Source organism: Callithrix jacchus, chromosome 4, assembly GCF_049354715.1.
Source record: "Callithrix jacchus isolate 240 chromosome 4, calJac240_pri, whole genome shotgun sequence".
NCBI lineage: Eukaryota > Metazoa > Chordata > Mammalia > Primates > Cebidae > Callithrix > Callithrix jacchus.
This window is the reverse complement of record NC_133505.1, coordinates 157,384,493-157,395,076: the sequence shown is the minus strand read 5'-3', so window position 1 is coordinate 157,395,076 and position 10,584 is coordinate 157,384,493.

The window sequence follows — 10,584 nt, the reverse complement described above, 5'->3', positions numbered from 1 at the left end:
GTCCTGTGACACACCGTCCAAGCTAGTGCAGCACAAACATAGTGCCATAGGTACTGCTTTGGTGGTAAAGGACATTTTCCTTCGAAAGGCTTTGGAGATCTGGGTTGGTTCCAAGTCTTTGCTATCATAAATGGTGCTGCTATGAATATACATGTGAATGTGTTTTTATAATAGAATGATTTATAATCCTTAATGATAGACTGGATAAAGAAAATGTGGCACATATACACCATGTAATACTATGCAGCCATTAAAAGGGATGAGTTCATGTCCTTTGCAAGGACATGGATGAAACTGGAAACCATCATTCTCAGCAAACTAACACAAGAACAGAAAAGCAAACATGTTCTCACTCATAAGTGGGTATTGAATAATGAAAACACATGGACACAGGGAGGGGAACATCGCACACTGGGGCTCGTTGGGGCATGGGGGGCTAGGGGAGGGATAGCAGGAGGTTCGGGGGGACTGGGGAGGGATAACATTAGGAGATATACCTAATGTAGATGACAGGGGGATGGATGGAGCAAACCATCATGGCATGTGTATACCTATGTAAAAATCCTGCACAATCTGCAGATGTACCCCAGAACTTGAAGTATAATAATAAAAAAAATTTAAAAAAAGAAAAACTTTGGAGAATGTCGCCTAGCTAAAATCTCAGGGGGCCTAGCATGGATGCCTGGCATGGGGATCCATGCAAGGCTGCAAGGGGCTATGGACCTGGCAGAACTGTACATCTTTCAGACGCCCATGGAGGGTCCCCTGGCCTCTGATAACGGCTGGAGGCATCACCGGCACTTGTGGACAGAAATGCAGGCTGGAAGTTGGTGCCAGGAGGTGGACGGACTTGTTTGCCTTCCATTCAGGCCATCGGATGAACCTAAATGTCATGTCCATCTGCTCTGTGGCATAAGAGCAGAGATCTCTGCCTCCAGGGACACCAACAGAGGCTCCCCCAGGACTGAGAGCGAGGCAGTGCCTTGGGTCATCTTCCTTTGCTCTTCTAGGCACGTTCTTATTCTTGTCCATCCGGCTCTGTGCCTTTGGAACTGACCTTATGGGCTGCACTGGGGGGCTCCCTTGCTCACTGATACCCACGGGGCCTGGTTAGTGGGCGAGGCTGGCAAGGGTAGAGAATGAGATCTGGTTATGGTGCAGCACCTTCCGTTTATCCCCCCAACTCCAGAATACGACTTTAAAAAGCTGCATGGTAACCAGTCACACATATCTTAAATGATGTATATGTGAGCCTAAATTAACCAAAAGGATCAGAATTGAATTTTAAGAGTAGTTTTTTATTCAAGAGCCAAGTGTGAGTGGATGTCGGGGGAGCAGAGCTAAGCTGGGGAAAGGTGACCAGTGTTGTCTGCATTGGATAAAATGAGGATCATTTATGAAGGCAAAACAGAGGTGCTACATGGAATCACAACATTTTCCATACAAAAGCTAACATACAAATATAAGATTTAATTGGCTACTGTTGATTGAACACTCTAAGAGGGTTGTTTAACATTTTATTGTAGAGGTAACAATAACAAGGGTCTCTACGTCCACTTCATTTAGCCCAGGTTTGAATGAAGAATAGAGTCTGGTTAATGTATAACATTGCAACACAAAAGTCAGAAAGCGACGATGGCCATGGACCAGAGAAGTAAAACAGCCGTGTTCCCTACGTCTGTTTCCAGGTCTTAATTTTTCCCTCTGCTGTAATAAATTTGGAAGGTCCTGAAATTTTATTTCCCTTTTACATACGTATGTGTGACCCCTACAACATTGACTCAGGGGATTCAGGAAGGCTGATTTGAACGACTCGGACAGGCACCTTGGAAGAGCGCTCGCTGGCCTGTGCTGACCGCCCACCTTTCTTCCCTGTCAATGTGCTTTAGGCAACAGAGGTAGAGCTGTGGGTCTTTCTGGGGCTCTCCTTGTCACGATCCCTGGCTATGCCTTCTTATCAAACACCAAATAGTCCAATTTCAGATCTTTCGCCTGACTGGGATACCCCATTGTCAAGGAGTTTCAAATTCTGATTTCAGTTGGCACTAAAGTCAAAGGCATGTGGTGTGGTGTTGGAGCTCGAAGCCACAGAATCAAGGGGCTTTTGATTCCTGTACAATTCCTGCATGGACCCTCCTATCCGTAACCTTGGTCAGGGCTCCATATTTTCTACTTGTCAAGCAGATGCAAGTATTAAAGAGGAGGCATTCCTCTAAAGTCATGACATTCCTACCCCAACCAAAACACCAGTTTAAGGTTTAGTTTCCCAAACATTTCCCCAGGGATTGCTCTCAGGGCCAGTTTCCAGCTGCAGGGAAAACTAGCTCCTTAATTTCCAGTCACAGACACATTCCATCGGTCTTCCTCTCATCTACCTGTAGGGATGTCATGCTCCGCAATCCCCTCAGCCCTTTCTTCCCGCTTTCGTCTTCCTCCCTCCCTCCCTCTTTTTTCTCCTTTAGTGTCTCTCTCCCTCCTCGGCAGCTGCCTGGACGCAGACAAGAGGTCGTAGAAACGAGTTCCGCAGATGGGGGCATGGAACTGAAGTCCATGCTGAGAACAGGACTGACGGGCCCGCCCAGCTCCCTGACAAGGGGGAGCACTTCTTGAAGCAGACGGATGCATCTGTTTCCATGTTTTGCAAAATGTGCATGAAAATGACTGTATGAGAGCAAAAAATTGAGTCCTTAGAGAATTAGGAGGGAGCTCCTGGAAGATCATTCTCTCTACTCATAAGATGTCTGCAAAAAGCAACTTCGAGACCAAAGGGTAAGAAAACAGTCCTGGACAAAACATGAGGCAACAAATGAGCACAAATCAACCCAACACGTTTCATCCCTTATGCTGGGACTTTGTCTTCAGAATGGACATTTTCTGGGCCAGATCACAAATCTGCCCATGCACTGGTTGAGTCTGCCTGTTCACTTATGGCTCACCCTCCATCAGGACTGGGCGGGCGAAGTAAACGATTAACTACACAGTTTTCACTGCTCAGCGAAGACACAGGACAAGAATAACAATTAAAAGCTTCTTGTTGTAAATTACTGACATGAAAAGCTGCCTTGGAAGTGTTTGGAGACACTAGAAAATGTCCTGATGCCTGAAATCCAGTGGCTTGCTAGCTTTTGACCATGGTCAAAAAGCTGCCTCTGAGCCTCAGAAATGCCCAGTCTGAAAATCAGATGGCTCACAGATGGAGCTGCATTTTCCTCACTTCTTTCTATCGGGAGGGAGATGTTCCCTTAAGGGGGCTAAGATATCTTTTGGCAGCCCGAATCAAGAGGATCCATGTCAGGAAAAAACAATGTTTGTTTCCGTTGTATTCTAAGATGTCCTATTTTTGGCATTCTTCCTTGAGGATGGCTTTATCTCAGTGCAGAGACCAGGAAGTCAATTGCGTTGGCCAGAGCATCCTCCTGGCCAAGCTTCGTGCGGAGCTGCAGACAGCCCTACTTAGCCTCCCGCACTTCGTGCACTACTTGCCCAGGGCCAGCGCAGGCTTTTGCCAAAGTCTATGTTTGAGGGGCCCAGAGGGCTCACAACGCTTCCACCTTGTTTGTAAAATATTAGTTTAGTTCTTCAGATGAGAAGATTAAGCTTCATCTTATTCCATATCCTTTTAATCCGTCTCTGTTTCTGCGGCTCTCTTAGCCAGAAGTGGGTGGATGCTAACATTTGTGTCCCTGCAAGCAAACAAGATTTTCTCAGTTTTGTTAATAACAATAGAACAAATGGCATTGTGAATGTCCAGGGAATTTTTGTGGCATCTAGTAGCAGTGGGTGGAGGGGGTGACGGGTACAGCTAACATGATTGCTTCGTTGTTTTCTCCAAATTCAGTTGTTGCATAAAGACTGTGAAGACATGTTACTCTTATTAAAACAACTCGGAAAAATTATGTCTTTTTCTTAGGGCTCATCTATAATCCATGAATATTTCTCTCAAATTTAGCAGTTCTTTGATGTTAAAATTTTGCCCTTTAGAATGTTGTTTTTCTTATTTTTAAAAAACATTTTAAGTTCTTAAAATACAGAATAATGAATAATATGATACCCTGTACCTATTTCTACTGCCCGGAAGTATCAATTTAATTTTTAATAGATCTGCTTCTTTTTCCTGTCTAAAATAACTAAAGCATCACAGAGGCAGCTGAAGTTCACTTCAGCCACCATCCTTGATCCCATCAACCTTGGTTCCTTCCACCACCCCAACTAAGCAATTATTCCATGAGTATGATGAGTTTGGTGTGTATAATTCAAGGCCATGTCCATATTTTACATGTAATACACACCCATGAAATATAGAATACATTCGTATGTATGTTTTGCTTTTTATTGAAGCAAAATGTGTTTGTAGAAAGCATGCATATCAAAAGTTACAGCTCAATAAATAGCTATGCAGTAACCATATCTATGAACCAAACACCTAGATTAAAAAACGGTTATTACCAGCATTCCACCCGCATATTGTAACTTTGTATGTCAATTTTGCTTAATTTTGAATTCTATACTATATAATAGAATCTTTCTTGTCTGGTTTCTTTTGCTCAATACTTAGGTGAAATTCAAACCTGCTTTTGCATATAGCTGTAGTGCATTGATTTTCATTCCTGTATAGTATCGTTAAAAGAAAACCTTTAGGCCAGGCGTCGTGGCTCATGCCTGTAATCCCAGCACTTTGGGAGGCTGAGGTGGGCGGATTACGAGGTCCAGATATCAAGACCATCCTGGCCAATATGGTGAAACCCCAACTCTACTAAAAATACAAAATTAGCTGGTGTGATGGCACATGCCTGTAATCCCAGCTACTTGGGAGGCTGAGGCAGGAGAATGGCTTGAATTTAGGAGGCGGTGGTGAGCTGAGATTGCACCATTGCACGCCAGCCTGGGCAACAAGAGCAAAACTCCATTAACAAAAGAAAGAAAGAAAAAAAAGAAAGAAGAAAGAAAGAAGGAAGGAAGGAAGGAAGGAAGGAAGGAAGGAAGGAAGGAAGGAAGGAAGGAAGGAAGGAAGAAAGAAAGAAAGAAACTTTAGACAAATCATATTTAACCGAGTAGAATTGAGAAAATAGAGATTGAAGAGCTGGGCAGCCCTCCACCTCTTAACCGGAATAGGTTCAAAGCGACTCCTGCCGCGTGATCAGAGAGGATTTATGGACAGAAAAAGGAAAGTGAGGTTTGGAAATGCTGGGCTGGTTATGGCACAATTTGAACAGTTGGCCACCTTTGATCACCTGAAACTCAGTGATTGGTACAAGAGTAAGGTACAGTTTGCTGATGCATCCAGTCAGGTTACAGTTCAGTTTGTATGGAGAAACTTTATCCTGGACTTAAAATATGTAAGGAGGCAGCCTTAGGCTAAACTTAATTTAGCAGTATTCAGTCACATTAACATACTACAATTTCTTTATCCATTCTTCCGTAAATGAACATTTGGGCTGTTTCCTAATTTCCAAAGTTTCCATTTATTATGAGTAGTGCTACTATGAGCATTCTTGAGCATATGTTTTGGTGTGCACATATATGTTCCTGTTGGGTGTGTGATGAGGAGTGGAATTGCTGGGTCATATGATATGATTATAATGAGCTTCAGTAAGCCTTGCCAAACCATTTTACAAAGTGCTAATGCCAATTTATATTTCCACCAATTTGCATTGTTTCTGAAATGTGCTGAAGAGCACCACACAGTACTTACAATATGAATACCATATATAAGTCTGCATCCTGTTTCTTTCACCCCATTTTAAAAATAACCCATTCATACTGACATATAGAGCTATGACTAAACCACCATGACTATTCCATGATACGTATACATCACATTTTAGTAATTCATCTATTGATACACATTAGGCTGCTTCCATCATTTTATTTTTGCTAAGACTGTTTTAGCCTCCTTTTACAAGTCTTGAATTAAGGGCCAACAATTTCTGTACTTCAGTGTTTCCAAAATTTGTCTGATAATAATAATCACCTGTAGTATTGTAGGACTGGTTAAATATTCAGATTCCCAGGCCTTTTCCCTGGAGCATCTGAGTCCGGGGGGGGTCTCAGGGTCTGCAGGCATCTGTGTGTTTCACCACCATTCTGGGTGTCCTTTTAGTCAAGGATGTTTGGGAAGGGCTGCCTTAGGTTATATACTCAAAGGTGGAATTGTTTGATCACAGGCTGGGCACATAGTCAGTTTTACTAGATACTACCTCATTGTTCTTTGAAGGCACTGTCCCATTGAATCTTCACACCAGCATTGCATAATAGACATTTTTTCAACATCCTTAATATTTTCTGTTTTCAGACCTAAACTTGTTTACCAACCTGAAGGATGAGAAGTGGCATTTTCAAGTTTCATTTCTCTGATTACCACCGATGATACTTGCTAGCATTTGTGTAGCACTTCTATGTAATCTGATGTTTCCAGCAGCCAGCTTGTCTTAGCTCATTGTATTCTCCCAACCCTAGGCAGTAGGGAGCAGTTTTACCAGATGAGGAAAACTAGACACTGAAGTCAGATTAACTGCCCAGCGTCATTGACCATTCAAATTCCCTCTACTGTAAATTTCCTATCATTGTCCATTACCCATTTCTTCTATTGTGTTTCTTTTTGTTTGTTGATATCTTGAATTCTTAAGAAATATAGTATAGACACCATTTTTTCTATTATATGTATTGCAAACAACATCTCCCAGTCTGCCACGTATTTATAGAGCTTGTTTATGGTGACTCTTTCACTTTTCTCAAAGCGCTTTCACAAAAGTTATTTCCACCATTCACTCGTTTATTCTTCCATCGAGCATTCATTTCGCACAGTGCTTGGCACTATTTGGGTCACAGAGGTTTCAGACATCTCTGCAGAGATAGAGACCAGGGTCTAGTTGGAGATGACGGAAAATACACCAGCAACAAATAAAGTGCAGGTCAGCTGGTGATAAGTGCTATGAAAGATAAAGCAGGAAAAGGGATAGAAACTGCTGAGTGTGAAGCGGGGTGGGGATAGGGTCTGCAGGGAACGGGGGGAGGGTCATTGCTGTTTTATATTGGGTGGTTGGGGAAAACTTCTCTGGTAAGGTGGCTCTTGGGTGACCTGAAGAAGTGTGGAAGCAAGACTGTGGATGTCTGGGTAAAGAGTTGCTGTTCCAGGCAGCGAGGAGGAGCCAGTGCAAAGGCCCTGGGGTGGAAACACCTCTTGTGTCTGGGGAATAGCAAGAAGGCTAGTGGGTCTAATGGAGTGTGCCATGGGAACAGTAGAGGAGAGCCCAGAGAGTAGAGGAAGGGTGGGCTCTGAGGGACCGTGGAGGCCACTGTAAATACTTTGAGCTGCAAGGGAAGCAAATTGAGGTTATTTAACGTTCACAGGCTCTGGGAAGATCCATAAATTGCCAGGATCACCTAGTAAGTGATAGATCTTGGCTTGGAATCAGGACTTCTGACTCCAGCGTTATTTCCATCACATCGCAGCTGTCTGAAGGCCTCAGACCTTTTTTCTTCATAACAGGAAGAAACCAAGAGAGAAAGGAACACTACTTAGGGTCACCAATTGTCTGTCCTGATTTTCTGGGGACTGAGGGGTTCCCCAGGAGGTGCTAACACTGGGTACTTCAAGACTCATGTCTAAAACCTGGGCAAACAAGGACAGCTGGTCACCCTCACACTGGCTGAAAATATAGCAGCGTGTTCCAATTGGCTGCTTCATCTCCAGGGACTTCTGTGCTGCTGCTTGTAAGGCTGCCCAAGCTCTGGAACCTTCCCAAACCAGCCTCAGACACAGGACTCAGGGTCATTCTTGGTGCTACTATTTAGATTCACTGGAATTACAGAGGTCACCTCTGGGTGATGGGATTATGTGGGTTTTCCCCCTTCTCTTATGTACTTATTTTTATACTTTAAAATTTTTACCACGAATATATATTATGTTGTTGCCGAAGAAAAATATAATATGGTAAAATATCAGTTCATCTTTACTGTCTTTATCCTGAATATTTAGCTCAGTTCCTAGTATATAGTAAGGGCTCAATGCAATGTTTTGAATCACAAATTAAATGTATAGAGCAAAGCACTTTATTGAACCAGCAATGTCTGTGACCTCTGAAGGACCAATGCTATCTTAGAGGTTCTCAAACCTTAGTGCACCCGGATGACGTGGAGGCCAGGTTAGACCGTAATTTCTGGGCTCACCTCCAGGGTTTCCAATTCAGTTGATCTGGGACGAGGGCTTCCTAGTTGCATTTCTAACAAGTTTCCAGGTGATGCTATTGCTGCTAGGAGGGAGAAAACCACAGTTGAGAACAGCTGATCTATATTAGTTAATTATTTAATTGTGTTCTGGTGTTAGCGTGGTCATTTAACCATCAGGTATAATCTTGTTTCATCGGAAAATTTGGTTCAAATTCTAAACTAATTTATAGCTGAATTCATTCATGCCCTCATTCAGCAATCATTCGATACCCTCCCTCATTAAGAACTGGAGTCACCTAAAGATGAATGGTACATAGCCATTGGCCTTTAGGTACTGAAAGACCTCCAGAAGCATTAAGTCATTATTATTATTTTTTTTAGTTAACTGCCAAATAATAAATTAAATTTAGGAAGAAAATGAAAAACTTTAAATAGAATACGTTGTTCATTGTCAATTCAAGAAACTTGACTGACTTCGATAAACATTCTACAGGCTTAAATGCAGTGTTGTCCCTTATGAATTCAGCTGTTGAGAGTACAGGGCAAGTGAGGCCAGCTTCATGGACTCAAGCCAGCTGCTCAAATGGAACCATGGCTGGACACAGGAATAAATGTCAAGTCAAAAAAATCAATAACTCAAGTGCAGTTTATGTCAAAAAGACCTGAGGGTTTTAACTGGCTTCTTTCCAAAACCCATGCACAGCAAATCAACTTACTTAGCTTCCTATGGATACATTTTACAGCCAGTTTATGTTTGAGGGTTAACCAGGAAGTAGCATTGCTTAAAATTAGATTTCTATGGACCCTTTGTGTGTGTATGTATATATATATATACACACACATACATACATGCACTTCTAGGGACGGTGAGCAATTTGTAGGTTTTGCTTTGAAATTTTTTTCTGGCAAAGTTATCACAGCCATACTCTGTGGTCATGTTTTCCAGAGTATGGTCTGTGGACAACTAGGATGAGCATCACCTGGAAAGCTGGTTTAAAATGCAGATTCCTAGGCCCCACCTTAGGCTCCCTAAACCAGGACCCAGCATCTGCTGGGCAATTCTTTTGTGTACTAAAGTTCTAGAACTCCTGATCTATGTCCAAAAGAGAGTCTTTTCAGAAAAATCCTGGGCTTACCCATATGTGTGGTCTCAGCACACCTATGATTATTCTGTCTTCTAATTAGGTTTCTTACTTTCCCTAAGAGCATGTCAAATGTTTTTTCTTCCCTCTTCCCTCTCCCTTGGTCAACCTTCAAAGAACATGGACTTGTTATTAATCATCAACATGGAAAACCTATGTTCCTGATTTTCTTATTGCTCTAGCTACTAGGGAGCTCAACCTCAAATTTGGGGTCCATCAGAGGCCGTTGCCTGGACATTTATGGCAAATTTTTGTGCACGCTTACTCTTGGCTTCATCTTCTTTTCCCAGAGTTGTTTTTCCTTTCCCTCACGTCACTGAAAATGTCTATTGTCCTCTCTGCATTTCTGCCAACCACCTTAAGCACTTTTTCTTTGAAGTAAGATAAAAAGAAATAATTTTATAAAATTAGCATTTATATTGTTTTCGGGTAGATGTTATTGAATAAAATAAGATCTACTTACTGTAAAAAGAACAAAGAATCACGTTAAAACCAAGGAAGAAAAAATTTGTGAGACTAGGATCTGTATTAATCTAACACATTCATTTTTATCTTCATCTAGCAGTTGGAGATGAAAATGAAACTACATTAGGAGCCCAAGAAATGGGCTTACCCTTAAACCCAATGCTTCTTGGCATTTCTAACTCATGACACATATACACATATATATTCTATATGTAAATTTTGTTATGGACTGAGTGCTCGTGTCCCCCCTCCAAATTTATGTATTGAAGCCCTAACTCCCAACATGACTATATTTGGAGGAATGGTTTTGTGGAATTAATTACAGTTAAGTGAGCTCATAAGGATGAGGCCCTAGTTTGATAGGATTGGTGTCCTTTTAAGAAACACCAGAGAGCCCTCAAGCTCTTTCTTTCTTTGCCCTGAGAGGAGTACGATGGCTGTCTGCAAGCTAGAAAGAGAGTCCTCACCAGAACCTGACCATGCTGGCACCCTGATCTTGGGCTTCCTGGTCTCCAGACCTATTTGTAAATAAATTATAAATTACTGTTGAGTAATCCACATAGCCTGGTTTTTTTTTTTTTTTTTTTTTTTTTTGAGACGGAGTTTCGCTTTTTTTATCCAGTCTGGAGTGCAATGGCGCGATCTCGGCTCACCGCAACCTCTGCCTCCTGGGTTCAGGCAATTCTCCTGCCTCAGCCTCCTGAGTAGCTGGGATTACAGGCACGCGCCACCATGCCCAGCTAATTTTTTGTATTTTTTTTAGTAGAGACGGGGTTTCACCATGTTGACCAGGATGGTCTCAATCTCT